The sequence below is a fragment of the Monodelphis domestica genome, chromosome 4, assembly GCF_027887165.1.
Source record: "Monodelphis domestica isolate mMonDom1 chromosome 4, mMonDom1.pri, whole genome shotgun sequence".
In the NCBI taxonomy this organism is placed as follows: domain Eukaryota; kingdom Metazoa; phylum Chordata; class Mammalia; order Didelphimorphia; family Didelphidae; genus Monodelphis; species Monodelphis domestica.
Window position 1 is genome coordinate 59,815,187 of NC_077230.1, and position 23,907 is coordinate 59,839,093.

The 23,907-nt window shown below is 36.0% G+C and overlaps 1 non-coding gene across 1 annotated transcript; it reads left to right on the forward strand.

Annotated features, from left to right (window-relative positions):
- The first annotated feature begins 7,367 nt into the window (after positions 1–7,367).
- On the forward strand, positions 7,368–7,459 carry MIR12308B (microRNA mir-12308b). Its single transcript, NR_162901.1, has one exon. It is a non-coding gene; the product is annotated as a microRNA mir-12308b (primary transcript).
- Positions 7,460–23,907: the final 16,448 nt, after the last annotated feature.

Below are 23,907 nucleotides of genomic sequence, written 5' to 3' on the forward strand. Positions count from 1 at the left end.
CATTTCTTCCTCCAGCTTATTTTGTAGATGAGGAAACTGAGGCAAATTGACTTGCCCGGGGTCATACAACTAGTAAGTATCTGAGGCTAGATTTAAGAAAATGAATCTTCCTGACTCCAGGCTCACCACCCTATCCACTGATCCACCCAGCCAAGCTGGAAAAAGGATTAAATGAAATGCAGTTAGATCCTGACATTTGAACCCTTTCCCATATGAGAGTTTTTCTTAATATTTTCTAGCTCGTATTTATATAGGAATTTGAAGTTTATAAAGTACTTTACAAACACTCTCTTGTTTTATCCTCACAAGGATCCTGACAATCAGATCTTATTTTTATCCCATTTTGCACATGAGAAAAGTAATGAAGAAGGAACTTGAGTGACTTGCCCCAGCATAAACAGCTAATGAGTATGTCAGACTAGATTCAAATCCACTTCTTCCATTCTATCCTCTTTGACACGTAGAATCCTGGATTTTCAGCAAGAAAAGCCTCACATTCAGATTAGGAAGACTGATAATTTTCTAGAAATTATGACAAAACATAGTGTCAAAAGGCTAATTTGATTTTTTCCAAGTGCATTGGCATTGCTCTAAATAGCAAGATAAACATTTTCAGGTGATGGAGCAAAAAAATTATTGCAAGGAGTAAAGAAACAAGTTCAATAGAGTTGCTCACTGACATTCTTCCTGTTGACATTGAATTGATGCTGCGGGTATTATTATATGGAATCATAATACTTTAGTTCAATGTAGTTATTTACTGACATTGCACAAACCTTGATAGAATTCTATTGATACTGGATTGATGAAATTGTCAGGAAACTAGAATCCCAGTTGTAGAAGCTAGATAGCTAATAAGAAATTATGAACATAACTGTGATAAATTACATTGACAAACAACTTCTAGATTGCTCCAATTTATTATGTTTGGCTGTAAAAAGCTAAATGGAACTATTTATAGCTAATTGAGTGAAACAGTAAAACCTACAAAAAGATACTTAAAGTAGAATACATCATATCAGTTCCTATTAGCTAGCTTGAGTATTGGTCTCATAAGTGTAGAAATGGAATACTGATATAAGCCTGTATATCTTTCAGAGCTGATAATGATAATAACAATAATTGCTTTTTATATAGCGCTTTAAGTCTTACAAAATATTTTATATAAACTATCTCATCTAATCATTATAACAACCCAAAGAGTTAGGTGCTATTATTTTAATTTTACAGATAAGGAAACTGAGACTGAGGAAAGGTTATGACTTTCCCAGTATAACACAAGTAGTAAAGTGTCTGAAACTGAATTTGCACCTATCTCTTCATGATTCCAAGTTCAATATGGTATCTGGCAATCCACCTAGCAGCCTATTAGGAGGGATTGTTCTTCAGACTCTACCAGCTATTGCACTTAAAGAACTGGGGTTCCTAGGAATTTTTGTAGAGATTAACAAAAGAAAAATACTTGAGGTGAATGAGCTAGGTTGAAAGTTGTAATTTATAGCTTGTCTTCCATTGTTACAATCCAGGCCAGGTTTTGTAGCCTTTGATGACCCAAAGAGCAAGGCAAGAACTTTCAAAGGACCTAGTGGAGTTACTTACTTGACAGTAACATTAAATAATTAATTTAAACAATCAAGTTATTCCTCAACCAACAAATGGTCAAGGGACATGAATAGGCAGTTTTCACATGAGGAATTCAAAACTATCAATAAGCACATGAAAAAGTATTCTAGATCCCTTCTCATTAGAGAAATGCAAATAAAAACAACTCTGAGGTACCACCTTACACCTAGCAGACTAGCCAATATGGCAGCAAAGGAAAATGATAAATGTTGGTGGGGATGTGGCAAAATTGGGACACTAATGCATTGCTGGTGGAGTTGTGAATTGATCCAACCATTCTGGAGGGCAATTTGGAACTATGCGCAAAGGACTTTAAAAGAAGGCATGCCCTTTGATCCAGCCATAGCACTGCTGGGTTTATACCCCAAATTGATAATAAGGAAAAAGGTTTGTACACAAATATTTATAGCCTCGCTCTTTGTGGTAGCAAAAAAAAAAAGGAAAATGAAGGAGTGTCCATCAATTGGGGAATAGCTGAACAAATTGAGGTCTCTGATGGTGATGGAATACTATTGTGCTGAAAGGAATAATGAACTGGAGGAATTCCATGTGAAGTAGAATGATCTGCAGGAATTGATGCAGAATGAAAGGAGCAGAACCAGGAGAACATTGTACACAGATACATTATGGCACAATCAAATGTAATGGACTTTTCTATTAGCAGCAAAGCAATGACCCAGGACAATCAAGAGGAACTGTAATGGTGGAAATTTTAGGCTTCTGGAAGAGGTTATGAGCAACTGTAATGGTTAAAAATGTGGCTACAGGATTTATGTAATATTGAACAATGGCCGCCAAGGAATTTACTTATGAAATTCCTAAAATGAAACACTCAAGTCAGAATGAAGTTTATGGAGGTTTAATCACACTGGGAGTAGGGAAAGGAGAGGGAGAGAAGGAGAGAAGAGAAAAGGGAAAGGGGCTACTCAACCTCTGACCAAGGCAGAGGGAGTTTTAGGCCCAAAGGGCCAAGGTGGAAAGAATCAGTCCTTAACTCACGTGAGTGATCTGAAGGAAAGCTGTCTGCGGGCGTCCTTCCTGTCCAAGCTCCTCACACCAACCCCTCTCTCGCTCTCTCCACAGGAAGTCAGCGAATTCCAGAGGCTGTTCCCTACCTCACTTCCTGTGTCTCACAAATGCCAATGGTTGGCTCTAGCTTGGCTTAGGACAGCCCAGGTGGGCAGTTAGTTATTTCTGATTTGTCATTGACTAGCACATGCCCGTGTAGTGTGGGTGTGCACAATTTTTGGGTGCTAGACCAAGATGGAGACTTTTAAAATTCACAGAACTTAAGAGAATGCTGTCCACATCCAGAGAAATAACTGTGGAGATGGAAATGCATCAGAAAAATATGTGATCAATCACTTAGTGTGATAGGGATATGATTGGGGTTTTGATGTGAAAGGATTGCTCTTCTGCAGATATGAATAACATGGAAATAGCTTTTGAAAAATGATACATGTATAACCCAGTGGAACTGCTTGTTGGATTCTGGAGGGGGGAGGAGAAAGTGAGGGAATGGGAGATCATGAATCACATAATCATGGAAAAATTTTCTAAATTTAAAAAAAGGAAGAAGTTAATTTAAATCAGAAGCATTAACATCTGCTTTGTTGATGCATCCTAAGGACCATGGGGGTTTTCCATTTGGTTAATAAGTGAACCCTTAAATATGTGCTGTTTTCCCTCATCCCCTAGAATGTGGGCTCCCTGAGAGCAGAGACTATCTTACTTTTCTATGTGTGTTCCTGATCCTTAGCACAGTGCTTTGCATATTATGTGTTCTTAGTAAATGTTTCATTCATATGTATTTTCCAGATCTGAGTACTTATGTGGGGCTCCAGGTTTATGTTCTTTTCCTCTTCCCTACCAAAAAAAAAAATCTGAGAAGTTTTACTGCTGGCTATGGGGCTTTTTTAATATGCTGACTGGGATAGGTTTGGTGAGATAACCCAACTCCCCCTCAAAATAATTTCCTCCTCCTGTTGTTCCACGTCAGAGAAAGAAGTTCCTTCTTTCACTCTTCTCCATGAAAGGAAAGAGTCTAAAGCAACTATAGCTCTGCTGCAAAATTAGCAGCACTCAGCCCTGACTCTGTATGTGCCAAATGCCTTTTTCCCCCTTGTACTCTCACAAATCCTTGTTCCATAATTCATATCAGTACCAATAGAGATTGAGAAGAATAGTTAAGTTGAGAAAAGCAATGGGGGCATATTCAATTTTTAGGACCAGGTCCAGTGAAATGGAAGTATCCCAATTTCCCTTTTGGAGAATCATAAACCTTTGGCATCACTCTGTGGCAGTACACGTTAGTCAGATCAACGTTGATTTACAAGAGAGAATTTAAGCAGAGAAAGGTTTGAAACCTAAAGTGAATCAAAGGCTCTTAGATACAGTAGAGAAATATTTTGTAAGGCAACCCAGAAGTGAGAAAAGTATGTTTGTTTCCCTTTACACTGCTGGAAGTCCCATTCAGGATTTCTTTGCCAATGTACATATTATTGCTCTCCTATGCCTATTCCTCTTCCTAGCAAGCTCACCTTTGAAAGAAGATTTTACAGGATAAGGAACTCCCCTCAACTATACCCAGAGCATCTATTTATATTATACATGGGGGCACAGATGAGGTAACTAAGTGGCCCACCTCCATCTGACTCTGGTATCCCAGATTCCCTTATACAGGCCCCTTAGGCCTTCAATGCATTCCATTGCTGTTAGCAGGCTTGAGAGCTAATAAGTATACAGGTAACTGAGAATAGAATGTCAAAAAAAAGTATGGTTTCTCTAGTTAGTCTTATTTATTCTCAGGGACAAGATGAATTGGTTTCTACACTAAATATAGCAATACTGGAACCTACAAACAAGCTATTTAGAAAGGCTATAGTTAGACTTCAACATTGCACCATTTCCCACTGGAGAGCTCTTCTTGATTTTTATTGATTTGGATAAATGTTGTGGGTGTTCTGAGTGCTCCACCTAATGAGTGTTCCCTATGTCTCTCCCTCTCCTCAGGCTTCCCTGTGCCACAACAATATTGAAGGGTTTAGTTCATAAAATAGCTTAGAGTTTGAGAGGATTACCTCCAACTTCTTTTTTAAAATTTTTTTAAAATTTAGAATATTTTTCCATGGTTTTACATGATTCATGGTTCCCCTCATCCTCACCCTGCTCTTCCTTCCCCCCTCCAGAAGCTGACAAGCAATTCCCATTTTCATGTAATTCATATTTGTAGTAGAGTGATCTTTTAACATCAAAACCCTAATGATATTCCCATCCAACTATGTGATCAATCTTATGTTTTTCTTCTGTGTTTCTACTCCCACAAGTCTTTCTCTGGATGTGTAATAGGGAGGGTAAAAGGAAGGGTTCAAACTAGTTATAAATATATAATAAAAGGTTTATTAAACTGAATTGAGAAGGATGGGAAGGGAATCAGGGAATGACTTACTTCTAAACCCCACCCAATTATTAAAACCTAAACTTTCTAAATGATCATAAACTATCTAATTAAATGAGTAATTAAAGTTAGAGAGATTTGTAAAGTCTACAGGGCCCAAGATTCTCATGACACCAGAGTCCCCCTTTGGATCAAACAACCTCAGGATGAAGAGTTCTTCACAGGATTAAAGGGGGAATGAGGATTAACACACACACACACACACACACACACACACACACACACACACACACACACACACTGTATATCAGTGTAGGGTAATCACTCACTCAACCCTCCTTGAAGATGGTCCAATTCCCTGGCAGCTCCAAAGTTGTTTTCCTTCAGAGAGAGAGAGACACCTCCATACCTTTTCTGTCTTCTTCCAGAGTCCTCCAACTCTCTCTCCAGCAACTTACTCTGTGTTCAGTCCCAGTCTTGGGAGTTCTGAGTGGAATGTTGGTCCTGCAACATCTCTTGCATTCAGCTTTGCAAAATCCCATTACTATAGATGTGAAGTGTTCTGTGTCATAAGTTCCTCTGGATTATCCTGGGTCATTGCATTGCTGCTAGTAGAAAAGTCTATTACACTTGGTTGTGCCACATTTTGTCAGTCCCTGTGTATAATGTTCTCCTGCTTCTATTCCTTTCACTCTGCATCACTTCCTGGAGGTTGTTCCAATCTCCATGGAATTCCTCCACTTTATTATTCCTTTTCGCACAATAGTATTCCATCATGAAGATATACCACAATTTGTTCAGCCATTCCCCAATCAAGGGACACCCCCTCATTTTCCAGTTTTTTGCCAACACAAAGAGCACAGCTATGAATATTTTTGCACACAGATTTTTCCCTATTATCTCTTTGGGGTACAAACCCAGCAGTGGTATGACTGGGTCAAAGGGTAGGCATTATTATAAAGCCCTTTGCACATAATTCCAAATTGCCCTCCAGAATGGTTGGACCACTTCACAACTCCACCAGCAGTGTATTTGACTCCAATTTCAAAAGAAGTTCTGCTGTGGGCAAAGTACTACCAAACAGCATTACATGTGATAGAGAATTCTTTCATTGAAAGGAAGAGTCAAATAGTGTGGCAAACTTCTCTGTGGTCTTATTTTTAAAAATTGCCACAGTCATCCCAGTCTTCAACAACCACCACTGTGATCACTTAGAAGTCATAAGCTTCAAGACAAGAATTTCCCAAAAAGATTATGCCTCACTCAAGATAATTGTCCTCCCATTCTTTATTCCATTTTAGGCCAGTCCATAGCCCCTTGGGATTGGGCCATCACCTTCCAGGAAGTCATGGCTCTACTTTGGAGAGTACTCTCGTGACAACAGGAAACTACTGAAAGGTTTCAAAGGATGTAGTGGCATGATGCCTTGATAGGTAGAAAGAGTGATTATGATCATATTTGCCTGTATAAAATAGAGTACTAAAGAAAGTATAGAGGGGTCATCAAAACAACAACAACAAAAAAACACAATCCTTTGGTTATCTGGCTTTACATGTGAATATCTTTTAGGCCATAATCTGCAGATAATTTATTCAGTTTTCTATTTCATTTGGGTACTTCTGCTACGAATATCTTTTATCTCTAATCTAATGAGTGCTCATACCAGGAATACAAACAACAGAGACAGAGGCAGAGAGACAGAAAGAGAAAATGAGCACCAAGTCAAGGGCTTTATTTATCCCTGATCAACTTGAACATTTCATTCTGTGTAAATACTTCACAATGCCTTCCCTTCTTTCTCTAAACTGTACAATGGCATCACATTAAGCAGCTTTCAGGAACTCTGGGGCCTATTGACAACAATGAATGAGCTCTCTGACTCATTGTTTTTCATGTTTGCATTTGTTTTCCCACATAACTTGCATTCATTATGGTCACACAGCCAGGCTCACACAGAAAATGAGTTTATGCTCCAGAAAACAGCTGATAAGCACCATCATCTTCATTATGTGAATGATGAAAATTATATTTACCCCCCTTGCCCCTAAGAACTCTCTGTCACCTGATATTTATAACTCCAAGGCTCTTCTTTCTTCCCCTCATCATTAACCCTTTAAATAAATATATAAATTAATACACATTTATTTTTTTTCTTACTGAATAATCTATTCCTCAGACTTCTCCACTCCTACCTTTGCTCTTTATCACCAAGTAAAAGATTCATGTAATTGTTGTTCTTTTTACACATTAAGGCAATTTCCAAATTGATTTTCACTGCCCCTGAATGCTGATTTGTGAGAGGAATAATACAGGAAATAGATGTAGAAACTTTTTAAAGGCTCTGAGCAGTAGGCAGCTTGGTACAGAGGAAAGAGCACTGTATCTGGAATTAGAGAATCCAGGTTCAAATCCTGCCTTTGGTACTTACTGCCTATATGACTTTGGCTAAGTCTCTTAGATTTCCTTAGGCCCTCATCCTCTTATTAATAAAATAAGGGGATTTGGCTGCAGATTGTTTTAAATATAGCTCTGTCTTTAATTGAGTACTATTCATGTTTACGTTTTGCTGAAGCATCAAATAACCCTTTCTTGTGTAGTTTTCTACCTCTATCAAAACATTACAGATCACTCTAAATCATCTCTACTCTTTGATTCAGTCTTTTTTTTAGCTTGGTAGCCATGGTTTCATGGAACTCAAAACATTAAGGTCTGAGTTTCAAGTCTGCAGGTCCATTCATAGCCTTTCCTTGTTTTAGGATTCTTCCTCAAAATTGACAGTGGATGAAAATACATAAATATATATATATATATATATATATATATATATATATATATATATATATATATACACACACAGAGCAGGTTTGAAGCCTCAGGATGGTGTTTTTTTTTTTCTCTAAATTATCAGTTTTTCAGTTGCCACTAAATGAACAGAGCCAGGTATATATATATATATATATATATATATACATATATATATATATATATATAAGCTTATCAATGGGAATGAGCTCCTCTTCAGTCAAAATTGTATACCACCAAGTCTAAACGCTTGGATACGTCTAAAAGGCTGATGAAAAATAAAGTCTAATGGGAGGTTTTAAATGCTGAGGCTAAGATAAGATGTTGAAGCTAAGTAAAAATGAGCACTAAGATGTATCTTATCCCAATTTCACATTTTAAAATGATGCTCACATTAAATAATCATCAGAAAGGAACTGTCAAAATAAAGCAGTCCATCTTGTCTTTCCTTTGCAGAGATCAGAGGATTGTAAAAAACGCTCACATGGTGCAGATTTTTGAGGCATTGGCAAAACATGAGCAAAATTTTATTCTGGCTTGATAGGGAGGGGGGGGGAATGAATACACACACACAATCATTAAAATTGGATTTGGTAAAGCTTTAAAAATATATCGATCATTCATTGCTGACTCAAATAGTCACAACAGTACGAAAATTGGCATTCTGCCAAACTATGCACGCCATGTAACATTTGTCGATAAATTCTTTTCTGCCTTTTTTTCCTTCTGTGCCAGTTTTTTCCTCTTCTGGGCTATGAACTGTAATATAGAAGAATCTCCTCCCACCCCTACTCCCACCCTTTCACCATATCTCTCTCTCTCCCTCCCTCTCACCATCCCTTACTGTCTCCCCTCTCCCCTTTTTGCTATTTGTCCATAATTTTAGTGGTAAATGGGAGCTCTTTACACTGAAGCAAAAGGCCAACTTGTCTGTAATGAATATCTTAGATAGTTAGGAGGGACGCCAAGAGACTAAGACTACATATGTACAGTCACACAATTGGTATTGTCGGTCGGGACTCAGATCCAGAGCTTTATTGCCCTACGCACATGGAACATGAAAAGAACTGCTGCGGGGTCCAGAGAGCAAATAGCGTACTGGCCACTTCTTCTCCAGTGAGGTCCAGTCCTGAAAGAACCTGGCTCTAAAGAAAAGAGAGTTAGGCATTCCTGGTTCATTCTTCAGCTAGTTAAACCTTTAATCTAGCATCCCAGGGAAAAAAAATTCCCGCCTGCCTCACTTATGCATCATGGTTAGGATTTTTCCAAAAAGAAGTATCATATGAATTAGATATGGAACAGAAAGTTACTTCCTACAAACAAAAGGAATGTTAAACAGCAAAACACTAACAAGTGTACAGTTAATTTGCATTTAGTTATAATGTATAAGCTTTATTTATTTAATTTACATGAACTATAATTTGCATTTATATCACACTTCAAAGTTTACTTTGGTTACCTCATTTGACCTTCACAACAATTCTGTGAGGTAGGTGCTAACTAAAGGAGACTCAAAACAAAAATAAGCAAACTTATTCTACTGTTCAGCAGAAGTTTCGATGTTCTATTATAATCTGCTAAGAGACTAACTTGAAGTGTTCCACAGTTGGTAGGCATTTTATATTTCACTTAGGCTCTCCATGACTCAAATAGCTCTCATCACTTGGCTCTTGACATAATGGACAGGTTTGCACTAATCCTCTTGTTGGTGGATATTACTGGAATAATATTAGCTATTCTTTTCTTAATGTCATTCCATTTCTGACTCAGCAGGACCCAGAAACTCTGGACTGTAGAACTTAGAAAAGTCACTTTAAAGCCTAAACAAACCCATCTTGGCATAGATACACTTTCACCTAAGATCAAGAAAGAACAAACAAAAGAGTCGATAATGTCCAAACTCAGGATTTTGTAGGCAGAATATGTGCTTTGGGGGGCTATGTTAAGGCTGGCCTCACTTTCTGCACTTCCCTCAAAAGAATCCTAACCCATTTCACCAGCAGGAAGGAAGAGCAAGCTTCTTTTAAATATTCATTAAGTAGTCATCATCTCAAAATACAATCCTATTTGTTCTTGAGATTGACACAGCCAGAACGGAGCCCCAGAGTGTAAATGTGGTTGACCAGAACTGAGTGGTAACAGCACTCTCCATAGGATGGTTCTCATTTTACATTGCCTCAAGCTTGCTTTCTCTGTCTTCTTAAAGAAGCTACACACTCTGTCACCCGGTCTTCTACTTTCTATACTAACGCTTATCATGTGTTCTAAATCAGAATCTTCAGTAAAAAGAATATACTCTACTTTGTATGCCAAGATGGGACTACTAACTTACCATCAGATCTCGAATGCTGAATGGTTTGTCACTCTTGTGACAGAAGACACACATTTCAAAATGGGTGGAGAAACTTTAGCTATGTGATCTTTCCATCTGTTGTATGGTTTTGATTCTGTAGAACACCATGTCCCTCCCCCTCTCCCTTCCCCAGGATAAACTGATTATCTGAATTCTCATCATCAAACAATTAACTCAGTTTTGGATGCTCAGCACCTTCCCAGTTCCTTCAGTCTCTTCTCCATTAGATTAGATTAGAGGGTGGAAGATTAAGCTCCTCTCAAAGTTTTCCATTATAGGGAGGGATCTTGACTTTCCAGTTAACTTTCCAGAGAACATGATGCCCCTGTGCTAAGTAACCCCTAATATACACCCTCACCCCTCTTTCTAGCCTCCTTTTTATTATCTTCCTCTGTTAGATTGTAAGCTCCTTGCGGGCAGGGACTGTTTTTCTTTTTTTTTTTTTAATTTATATCTCCAGAACTTAGCACAGTGCCTGGCACACTATTGACACAATACATATTTATAGAATTGAATCATATATATATATATATATACATATATATATATATATATATATATGTTGTCTTTTGATCCTTTCAACCTTCCCACTTCTAGAATTTAAACTTCTTGAGAGCAGGAGATATTTCAGTTTTGGTTTTGTGTGCCAATGGTGTCTAGTACATTACCTGAGATTTTCTAAAACTCCAACTTATAGGTGAGTTGCTAATTCCTTTAGTGAAGGGAGCTGCCACATCTAGAAAAATGAACATATTCTCTTTGATTGATTATTTCTCTAGATCCTCAAAAAAAATACCCTTTAAGGCATATCAGATATTTTTATCCTTATTTGACAGATAGATAAAATGAGACACAGAGATTTTAATTGACTATCCCTTGGTCACATAAGTAGCAATGGTCAAAATGGAATTCAAACTCAGTTCTCTATAGTCTCCAAGTTCTAAACTTTTCCTGTTATACTATTCTATTTCTTTAGTGAAAGAAGTTATGTTTATAAGGTATTATGCATTTGTGTGATAACTAAAACTTGACCATTGGTGGACTTTTTCTGATGTCACTGCCTCCTTCCCCTCTCCCCTTTCCAGGAGCTTCTATCCATAACCCCTCAGTTTTGGTCCCTTTTCCAAGAATAAGGCAACCCAAGAGTTCTGGGAAGTAGGTGTTATCATCTCCATTTTATAGTCGAGAAAACAGGTCAAATGACTTACCCAGGGTCACAAAGGTAGAGTTCTAATACTTCATTTCCAATTTTCTTTTGAATGTTTCCACCTAAATATACTATAGACATCTCAAATGAAATATGTATTAAAAAATCCCTAAATCCTACCAATTCATTATGTCTCATCTTCTATAGTTGCCATTATCTATTTTCCAGTGGCCAAAACTTAGGAGAAACCTTTGTCTCTTTCCTTTCTCTTTTGCTATTGTCCATCATTAAGTCTTGACATCTCTATCTCCAAAATATCTTTCACAACCCTCTTATCCTTTCCAAAGCTCCCAACCAATCTTTTGACTTCGAATCTCTCCAATACAATCCAATTTGAAAGAATTTAAGTGTCTATTTGCAAACCATTATGCAACATGCTTGAGATACAAAAGATAAAACAGATCCTCCTCTGAAGGAACTTCCTGCAATTGGACAACATGTGAAAAGAGAAATATTCTTGATAATTTTAGGAAAGAGGGAATACAGAGAAGATGAAACCTGTGCTGCCCTTTGAAGGAATTCTAAGGGCAGAGATGAGAAGAGAGTGCATTTTAGGTATGGGGAACAGAACTAGGAGATGGAAAAATTAGTTTTTTGAGAACATCAAATGGACAATACATAGCAAGTATATGAAGGGGAATTATGTGAAATAAGCCCAGAAAGATAGACTGGAGCTAGGTTGTAAAGGATTTCATTTTTTTAATTTGGAAATTTTTAAAAAATTAATTAATTTAGAATATGTTTCCATGGTTAGAAGATTAATGTTCTTTCCCTCTTCTCCCTCCACCCCCCTCCCATAGCCAATGGGCAATTCCACTAGGTTTTACATGTGTCATTGATCAAGACCTGTTTCCATATTATTGATATTTGCAGTAGGGTGATCCTTTAGAGACTACATCCCCAATCATCTCTCCATCAATTCATGTGGTAAAGTAGTTGTTTTTCTTCTGTGTTTCTGCTTCCACAGTTCTTTTTCTGTATGTGGATAGCATTCTTTCTCATAAGTCCCTCAGAATTGCTCTGGATCACCTCATTTCTGCTAGTAGAAAAGTCCATTACATTTGATTGTACCAAAGTGTATCAGTCTCTGTGTATAATGTTCTCATGGTTCTGCTCCTTTCACTCTGCATCAGTTTCTGGAGGTTTTTCCAGTTTGCATGGAATTCTTCCAGTTCATTATTCTGTAAAGGTTTTTAAAGACCAAATATTAATTGATATTTTTCTGAGGGATGAGTTTCTTAATGTGGGTATTTACAGGTTCTCATTTCTGTTTAAGGAAGAGTTAAGCAGGAGGCAGCGGGGTAGCTTAGTGGATTGAGAGCCAGGCCTAGAGACAGGAGGTCCTAGGTTCAAATTTGGTCTCAGCCACTTCCTAGCTGTGTGACCCTGGGCAAGTCACTTGACCCCCATTGCCTAGCCCTTACCATTCTTCTGCCTTGTAGCCAATAAACAGTATTGACTCCAAGGTGGAAGGTAAGGGTTCAAAAAAAATAAAAATAAACAAAAAAAAATTTAAAAAGGAACAGTTAAGCAGTCAGTTGTTCTGACAGCTGTGTAGAGGAAGATTTGTAAAGGAGAGAAACCCTACTCCAATCCAATTGGTCAATTGTTACAATAGTCCAGGTTAGAATTTATGGTGGCCGGATCTTAAATGGTAGCTATATGAGAATAGGCTATGAATATGAGAATAGGAATGAATTTGAGCTTTCAAATAAAGTTAACTGGAGGATAATTGTCTACCTCTTAGAATGAGCAAAGTTAAAAGACAGACTGATTTTGTGTGAGTTTGTTTTATATTTGCAACTTTATTAAAGTTGTTAATTGTCTTTTTTAGTTGGCTATCAAGGGTTCTCCAAGAAAACTATCATATCATCTGCAAGAAATAGTCGTTTTGTTTGCTCATTGCCTATGCTTATCATTTCAATATCTTTTTCTTCTCTTCTAACTATAACTAGCATTTCTAGTACAATGTTGAATAATAATAGTTATAATGGACAACCTTTCTTCAGCTTTGATCTTACTGGGAAGGCATCTTGTGTATTCCATTAAAAATAATGCTTACTCTTCTTTTAGATAAATTCTGCATATCATTTTAATAAAAGCACCATTTAATCTTGTGATTTTTCATGTTTTAATAGAAATGGATATTGTCTTTTGTTAAAAACTTTCTGTATATATCAAAACAATAATATGATTTTTGTTAGTTTTCATTTTGATACAGTGAATTATGCCTTTACTTTTCCTAATATTTGATGAGCCTGGCCTTCCTGATATAAACCCAGCCTGGCTAGAATGTATCATCTTCTTGCTAGTATTTTATTTAAAAATTTTAAATATATAATATTTAGGGAATTAGTCTATGGTTTTCTTTCTTTGTTTTGGCTCCCTCCAGATTAGGTATCAAGATCATATATAGGTCATAGAAGGAATTTGGTAGGACTACTTCTTTGTCTATTTTTCAAACATTTTATGTAGTGTTGCAATTAATTGTTTTTAAAATGTTTAGTAGAATTCATTTGCAAATCCATCTCATGTTTAGGGACTTCTTTTATAGATCTCTCATATCTAACTTTTTGAAAAATTCTGCTCATTTTTCCTAGATAGGTTTATTTAAGTATTCTATTTTCTATTCTGTGAATCTGAGCAATTTATATTTTTATAATGAACAAATAGATGGGTGAATCTATTTCACTTAGATTGCCAATTTTATTGTTATACAATTGGCAACAAAGTTCCTAATATTTGCTTTTATTTCATCTTCATTGGTTGTCAATTCATCCTTTTCATATTTGATATTTGTAATTTGGTTTTCTTTCTTTTTTTACAAATCAGTCAATGTTTTATCTATTTTTCTTTCAAAAGGAGATCCTAGGTTTATTTACTAGTTCAATTATTTTTTAATTCCAGTTTTACTAATATTTACTTTGATTTTCATAATTTCTATTTTGGTATTTAATTGGAGCAGGGATTAACTTTTATTTTTCTAGTTTTGTTTTATTTTTTAATTTATAGATCTAGTTTTTTGTTCTGCTTATTGAAGTAAATGTTTAGAGATAAAAAATTTCCCCAAGTATTTCTTTGGTGGCATTCCATAATTATTGGGATATTGTCCCATGATTGTCATTATCTTTAATATTGTGTTCTTTGATTTGTTGTTTGACCCTCTCCTCTAGGATTGTTATTTGATTTCTAATTAATTTTTAATCTGTGCTTCAAAGGCCTTTTATAGAATGTAATTTTTATTGCATTTAAATTTAATGCACTTAAGATGCATTAAGAGTTCTACTTTTTTCCTACATTTTCTACATTCTTTTTCTACATTTGTGACTTTTTTAGGACCTAAAACATGGACAATTTTTGGTTTACAATGGTTTACCAAAGTGTGGTCGCTGTGTATTCTACGGTTTTTTTGAGCCACAGGTAAATCTGGGTGGCAGGTGGACATCAAAGGAGGAAAGCAGCCTTGAAAAGGGGTTGTCAAGCCCTCACAAATAGATGGCTTAACACACACTAGTTTTCCTTGACAGCTTGGTATAACTCAGGATAAATGAATAATGGAAAGGTATTGATAAAACTTACTATGTATACACTTGGAAAAATGATTGTCATGTATGATAATGCCATTGTCTTTCCTTCCCCTTTAGAAATGTCTTAGAACTCAATTATCTAAAATAATAGGAAATGGGAATGGTAAAATTTGGTGGCTAAAGGAATACTAAGACTAAATTCAAAAGATTCCTCCTGTTCAGTTCCTTATAATCAGAGTCAAAAGTGTGGTCTTAAAAAAGTTTAAAATTAGTTTTGGCCATATATCAAAAGTCAGTGGAATGGTTTATAAAATTGTACCTGTTTGTAATAGGGAACTTTATTGAGAAAGAAACAAGACAGTAGTTGAAATTTCTCTCAGTTTTTTTAAGGAGACTCAGATGGTACAAGTTATGTCCCAAAGTCCTTCTAAATTAGAAATGATTATTATTTAAATGTTTCATATTTATCATTGCTAGCACATTAATTTTAAGTAGACCAAGTTTATGATACAGTAAAATTGTGGTTTTATTTGATGTATGTACACTTAATAGTATCTTAGGACCCTTTGCATTATCCATGTATATAGCATGTTTATGCTCATTTTATGGGACTTAGTAGACAATTTTACTATTTGAAATGACTACAGAGGTTTATGAGGTTTCTATCTTGGCATTTATGATGTGTTGAGCATATCTATCATTTATTTGTTGCCAATTCCTTAGTCAGGAAAGCAACACTTCATTTAAAACACTATTCCCTTGAAAAGGCAATAACACGCTTTATGCCAATCTACTTAACAATATGATTTCTAGGAGGCATTGTATGAAGACACAGATTATAGCTGTGACTCTCGTGCTTGTTTATTTGGGGGGATTGTTCTTTCCCACAAAATACCAAATTGCTGCAACAGATGGGTGCTACGGATATACATACTAACATAGGATCATTGATGCATATATACATATACACACAAACACATTCATACATTAATCACTGCATATATGTTATGATAGGGACTGGATCTGTGATTTCATTGCTATAAGGACCTTGCATCAGAGGAGATTCCCTCTATAATACATCCATACCATTTTTACAACTCATAGTCTTCGCCAGTTTCTTATAACCCTAGAAGGTTAGTAATTTGCCCAGGGCCACATAACTAGCCTGTAGTAGAGGCAAGACTTCAACCCAGGAAGCCCCTGGTACTAAGGTAAATTAATAATCCATTGGGCTCTGCTGATATACATATAATTTTATAGTACATAGTATTGTATATAGAATATAATTATATACACATATGAAACATATATAATTTAATTTATGATATGTTATTTTGTATATTTATTTATATATCATCTAATGGGGAATGAGTACGAGATCTAATTCTATCTTTATTATTTACTGCCTGTGTCATTCTGGTCAAGAAAATAATTTCATGGCTGTAAGAGTCAGTTTCTTTATGAGGAGGGATCTTTTAGTTTATAATCCTATGATCCTCTCTTAAGAAACTGGGTGGTGTTCTTCAGTTAGTGGAAGCTATAATTTTTTCTAGCTTTAATTCCCAAACTTCTTAAAGTTTAGTGAGTTTAATGATGTGCCTGAGTGCGTGTGTGGATGTGGGTGTGTGTTGGGGCATGGGTAAGCTTTTTTCAAGTCAACAGGTATACATATTACTCATGGAATAGCAGTCATTTAGGACTGTGAGTTAGTCAGACTCTAACTAGATAGATGAAAGGTCCCAACTTCCATCCGAATGACTTTTTTCAAAGACAGAGTGGATATTAGATTCAGTAGTTGCTAAGACAAGTTAATAGGAACTTGGACTCAAGATGGCACCATTCAATAGGTGACAAACTTCCCAAGTACTCTGGTTGGTCCTTTGAATCACCATCCTCTGTACCTCATGTCCTTCTTCGCTATCTTCTGTGCTCTTTCCTTCTCCTCCCACCTCCATTAAAATACCTTGACTATATTTTTGAGTTGAGTCAGAAAAAGTAAAGATAGGGATGGAATTTAGCACATAGTCTATGATTTGCAGGGGATTTTACATATGACTGGATTAATACAAACAGTCCATTTCCATTGCTTGTCTGGGGAATTAAATAGTTCATTCTTTGAGTGACACATTCTAATAGAAAGAGGAGTCCAGCTAATGTTTGGTTTGCTGCAACTGAATTTCAGATTTTGCCCTTTTACAAGAATTCCCATTTACAGTTTTGTAGAACAAAAACTAAACAAAAGAACCTTATTCTACCCATAGGTAATCCTCACTAAATTAGATCCCTAAGGATTTTTACAGATATAAGTCTCTTAGTTAATAGTTCCTATTCCAGAGTTTTCTACTCCATCCTCATCCTTGCCCCTCAAATTCTAATGAGGTATCACCTTACAAAAAACCACCCTCCAGGTTAACTTTTTTCAAACTCTTATAGTATTAGTATTCTGCCAAACCAACTTCCTCTCATTCGTGTTCCTCCTCTTTTCTTACCTGTAGCAGGAAGTAATTATCTATCTCCAATCTTATCAAGACAACAAGCATTTATTAAGTACCTAGTATGAACCAGGCACTGTATAGAGATGGGGAATAAAAAAGAAGGCAAAAAACCAACTAAGTCCAACCCCCCCCCCCCCCCAATAGGCTCTGCTCTAAAGAAGCTTACAGACATGATTTGGCCAGGGCAGAATACAGTTAGACTATCATTACTTTAAAAAAATTATGCTATTAACAACTGAACATTTTAAGAATCCTATTGTTAGATCTTTTACAATAAAATATTCACATCAAAATTATAGGAAGCATCATAAACAACATGCCTTATTGCCTTATTTTTTGTTCAATAGTAAAAGTGTTTAATATCTGGGGTTCTTTGTTATGCATGCATTTTATGTTGCAAATCATTACCACTAACTTTTATACTAATGAAAAGTCATAAAAAATTGGGACATTATTTCTTTTCATTTATACAAAGTTAGTTTCAATTCACACTAGGCAAAATATTTCATATTCACACAATGAATCTCTCATAGTCCCATTTTGAGGTTGTCAAGTAGTCTGACTTCAAGACTATTTGGCCAATTTAAATGGTAATTCAAATGGTTAGATCCTGCCATTAGATTTTAATTACCTTCCATTCTATCAGTGCTGGTTCTAAGACCCATCGTAGCAAATTCATTTCCTGCTCAAGCAAAGGACAAGATTCAGGCTCTTTAAATAGACTTTCACTATTTGAGGGCTTTCCGGTGGAGGAGGCTTAGGAGAACTCATCATTTGTTTGCTCTCCTACTACAACACAGACATATAAATAATAAAATAAGATTCAAACCAAACAAAGGAAGGACAGGAAGAGGAGCCAGAGTGGTTACAGGAAAAGCAAGATATCTGCTGAAGAATGATGCTTATCATCTTTTCAATGCATTATTCCCCCCCTCAAATGGCTTAACATTTCTGTCCTGGAACTTGCATTAAGACCTCTTTCCAGCACTATTTTGTACTCTTCAGAGTAACATGGGTTCTTTTTTTAAGCCTTTCTTTGTTTTTCTTTCCAGCAACAAGGTCTAAATAAATGCCTGTGGATATATTGTTTAATACTTAATTTATTTAATACTGAATTCTGAAATTGAAGCACATAGAGGAAGGAGAAACTGTCACATGACAGAACAGATTGGATGATCCTGGGTAGGGAATTCATCTTAAATGTAGGAATTTTAGGTTAAACAGGTTATAAATGCTTTGTATCAGACTTGGAAATCTTGGGCCAAATCCTAGTACAATTCTAGTACTCCACTTAAGTTACTGCCAGGTACTTCTGGACAATTCATTAAGTGTTTCATGCCACTGGGGCCCCATTTAGTGCACTGAAGCAGTAGCCTACTAAGTGGCCCTAGTACTCTAAAAGAATTAATTCTGTCTCTAAAAAAAGAGCAACAACAAAAAAGCAAACAAAAGGAAAAAACCCAAATCCTCAAAGTAGTCTAATGAGAGTGACATTCTGAAAAATGCAGGCTTTGTCGCATTTGGATAAAGGTTAATGTGAAAATGGTTTTGATCCCTAGAACTGGAAGATTTAGGGTGTAATAAATGCCCATCAACATAATAAGATGCCCAAAGGATTTTAAAACTGCATACCTTTTGACCCAACTAGGTGTGTGCTAATTGATTTTTTTTAAGTAGGGGAAAAGCCCTATTTGTTCAAAAATATTCATAGCAGCTATCTTTGTTATGGCAAAGAATTGGAACCTGAGGGAATGACTATCAATTGGAGAATAGCTAAAGAAGTTGTGGTACATGATTATAATGGAAATACACTTGCACCATGAGAAATGAGGAACAGGATGAGTTCAGAAAACCTGGAAGGACTTATATGAACTGGTGCTAAGTGAAGTGGTCAGAAACAGGAGAATGTTGTACACAGTCACAACAATAGTGTATGGTGATTAACTATAAATGCCTTTGTTATTATCAGCAATATCCACATCAGAGAAAATTCCCAAGGACTTATGATGAAAAATGCTATTCATTTCCAGAGAAAAAATGAGGGAGACTCAATGCAGATCAAAGCACATCATTATTCATTCTCTTTTCCTTGAGGTTTTTTTTTTTCTAGTTATATGTCTTCTTCCACAACGTGATGAATATGGAAAAATGTTTTATCCAATAGCATATATATAACCTTTATGAAATGACTTATAATCTCAGGGAGATTATATCTATATATCTATTATATATGTATATATATCTATATATCTATTATATATACATATATAATAGATATCTATTATATATGTATATATAATAGATATATAGATATAATCTCAGGGAGGGGAAGGAAGGGAAGAATTTAGAATTCAAAATATGATAAAACAAACATTAGAATTGCTTTAATGTATTATTCGGAAAAATAAAATATTACTAAAAGAAAAAGAAACCACAAAAACAAAAACCAAGCACGATAGTGGTATGATAGACAACTGCAGAAAAGTGTTCTGATCTTTACATATCCCAGAGTAACAATATGAGACAAGAAATTGCCAAAATTCCTGGTGTCGGCACATGGCAACATTTTTCTAATTGAAAAGAAAGTACTGGGTAGTGTGAGTCCAATACTACAAAGCAAGTTTAAAGTCTATTGATGTATCATTGCAGGAAAAATAAATCTTATTCACTCCACAAAATTGCTTTTGCCTACATCTCTGTCACAATCATCTACACCTAACCTCATTCAGACTGTTCTCTAGGTGATTTATGAGAACCTCGAGACAATATGAAGATTGAAAGAAATCTCCTTGCCCCAGCTCCATCCTGTTCCAACTCCTTTGCAGTTTTAAGTGGAGCTTCTTTGATGATTTACAGTAAAGCGGACTAGTGACCATAATGCATTCTAGGTGTTAAAAGAACTTTTCTCAACAAGTCAGGTAAGAGTTTGGATTAAGAGAGAAGTAACAGAAGAATAGTGTTTAAAAAGACAGGTTGAACTTCTCCAGGGCTCCTCTGTGTCTAGAGGTTTGGAATTAAAAAAATTAATTGGAATAGCCCCCAGTTTATGCTACAAAAGGGCAATCTTTAGGACCTGTAGCTGTAACCCAATAGAGAGAAACTCGGTGGAGAAAGTAGCTTGCAGCTTGCTGAAATCACTCACATATGGATGGACTGGAGATTGTAGAAAATTGTTAGAAAATGATAAAGAAAAAAATTACGAAGAATATAGTTTGCTAATTAGAATCTTAGAATCACTCCACATGACTGAAAAGACTGTTGCTCCGTGACCTATGATGCTGTCTGGAAGCCATAAAGAATAGGAATGGGAAAACAAGGTCAGGACCCTACTAACATCCATTCACATTCTCTAGCCAAAGAGGTTTTCTAGAATCTCTAACTGAATCTAAATTCCTTAAAGATTGATCCAATGCTTTAGGAAGGTTGCCTCTTGGGTTGCCATATCCTGTGGATATCTACCTATCTTGTCATCTCCTTTTCTCTTCTCTCCTTTTCTCTCTTCCTCTCATTCTGAAATATTCATGAGATTATTTTTCTTTATTGGGGTTTTACTTACAGGAAAAGATTAAATCCACACAATACACAAAAGCACCAAAATAATTCATATAAATTAGATAAATCTAAGATAAAATGCATGGGAGATATGCATTCATGACTAGGGAACACATATGACTGTGCCTTCCATTCTAAAAATGTTTATTATTTATCCTTTATTAATATTATTTGAATCTAGCTTTCTGTGGCTAAATGCTGTCTAATCTAAAAGTTTACTGAAATGGCCAGGCTGACCTTAGAGATACTCTGGGCAAATCTGATGACTGCAGGGAATGCTTAGTTTCCACCCAGATCTGAGGGTCCACCTAATGCTTGTGTTTTGGATTCTTCAAATTTGAATATTTATGCCTATTGATATACAGTTAATGGATTTGCTGGAAATCTGTCCTCACTGCAAAAGTGCTTGACCAGGTATGAAGACTTGAAAGGAAGCCATACCTTTTCCTGGCTCTTTCCTTCACCAAATAATCAAACAAATTTCTTTCTAAAACTTTTTCAGATTTCTTGATTTGTTCTCATGGCTCACCTGCCTAAGGTAGCTTCCCAGATGGAACAACTTTCAATTTTCTATGCTCTCCCACAGAGTTGATGGTGTCTTTTGGTGATGTCATCACTCTACAAGTAGTTTTCTCTGCTGAGCTGCTCTCTGTTGCTTTCTATTGACATCCCCATTAAACTTCTTTCTGCTGAGTTACATCTGTAGGTATTAGAAGTTTCAGCTCTTTTTAGATCACACAATTTAGGAGCTATTTCATCTCTTTTATGAACCAGATCTCCAGACAGCTATACCCATTCATATAGCTAGAGAAACCCTTAGGCATTGGTCTGTCTTTTGAACTGCTATAACTCCACTATGCCACTCATATTTTCAAACTGAACTCTTATTTGAGTTATGGTTAGAAAACTTTTAACTCTTATGATGCCACAGATAATAGCCTGAAAAAAAATCCCTGAACTCAAAACTATTAAGGAACCAGAAATGGATAGATTGTCATGAGAAGATTCCTTGCCATATAAAATATACCCTTGCTCAGTGTCCTGGATTCATGAAAATCACCATATGAGCAAGATAAAAAGGGCCTGAGTAAACTTTGTGAAGGTCTGAAGTTTGGAGCCTCTCTTTCCAATTCCTTTCTCTGACTTTGAATTCACTCATTCAAATATTTTTGTCAAATTCCAAGCCGTAAAGAGTGGTTAACCCTATTTTCTCTCAGCAACCACAGGCATAAGCAGTTATCATTTGGGTCATGCCAATGACTTAGGAGGAAAAACTGGTCAAAGCTGGAAGTTGGAGTTAGGGAGATCAGGGAGAAGATTGAGTTTAGGAATTTGGAATTTAAGAATAAGAAAAAAGGAAGAACTCTTGGTAATCATTTTAGCATAATCTCTTCATTGTATAGATAAGAAGACAAAATTTAGAGAGGTACAGTTACTCGTCCAAGATCATCTGGATAATAAAAAATTTCTTACTCCAAATTCAATGTTTATTCCACTACCCTATGAGTTGTCTTTTTTGTGTTAATAAATAGTTGAAATTGAATATGTGATTGGAATTATCAATCAATCAACAAGCATTTATTAGGGGTTTACTATTATTAAGACAGTTTTTTTAAAATTTCTCCCTTTTTCTATTTAAGAGACAAGGGAGTAAAAAGATTTCTGAGTAAGAGTCCCCCTACTGTGCAAACTGTCAGTTAGTGACAGTTAGAAAGATGTGGCTGAAAGTTAGTTACTGGTGGCAGCTGGAAAGAGGCTTTTGTCTCTCTTTGTCTCTGTCTCTCTCAGTCCCCTGGGGAGAGGAGTGTGTGGCTAGCTCTCTCTGGGACTATTGGAGTCAAAGAAAAGGATTTAAAGCCTTAACAGCCTTATTGATTATTGATTATTTTGGGTAGATAGGAAGATAGATAGTGTGTATATTATTGGATAGAGTAGAAAAGTTAAGCCAAAGTCTGACTCTGGCAGAAGCAACTGCCCACGAAGGCAGATAGATTTAGGGTTATCTAGAAAATTTTAGTTAGGATTAGGATTTTAGGTATAGTTATATGCTATTATAAGATTATTCACACTTTCCTCTTTTCTATTTCCTATCAGTATTTTCCTAATAATAAACTAAGAATTTTGTGTTTAAGAAGCTGCTCTCCTGACTTTTGTTCAAACTGCTACTCTGAAAATTTAACCCTTCATACTATATATGCCAGACTCAATGAGGCAAGTTTGAGCACTCTTAATTGTTTGAACCTTGATATTTTTCCCTCTTTTATGAATGAGTTCAGCCAAAGACAGGAAAAGGGTTACTAAGAGAAGATTAAATTTCACTCTATTCCGGAGAATTTAATGAACTAAGTTTAGGTAAGGCAATTTGAAGATGGTGGATGATCAATTAAATGGTTTCAAATATTAGAATGAGATCTGAGTGAAGGAAAACTAGATAGTTAAGGGCATTTAGTAAGGTTGAGAACTACCTAGACAGTTTGGGACAGGGAGTTTCCAGAAAGAGAACTTCCTCCCACATAGTGATTAACCATTCTATGATAATAGGTAAATACTTGGAAATTTCCTGAGGGAAAAAAAGCAATAGAGAGTAGTTCAGTGAAGAAAGTAGTCAATAGTCTGATGACATCACTAAAATATATAAATATCTCCATAGGGGATTGTCCCTATCCACTGCCCCCCCATACTAATGAACCCTATGTTACCTTAAAGGTGGGTAACATCTGTTATGATTGTCTTCTAGACACTGGAGCTTACAAGTCTGTATTAAAGAGTATATCTGATTTACATTGCTATTCCATTTACTCAGAGAATATAATGGGAATGTCAGGAATACCCCAAAGAGTTAAAAAAAAAAAACTTTCTCCTAGAATGGTGTCTGTAGGACCCCTAGTGGTACAACATTCCTTCCTTTTGATGTTGACTCCTCTTTAAATTTGCTGGGGAGGGACCTTCTA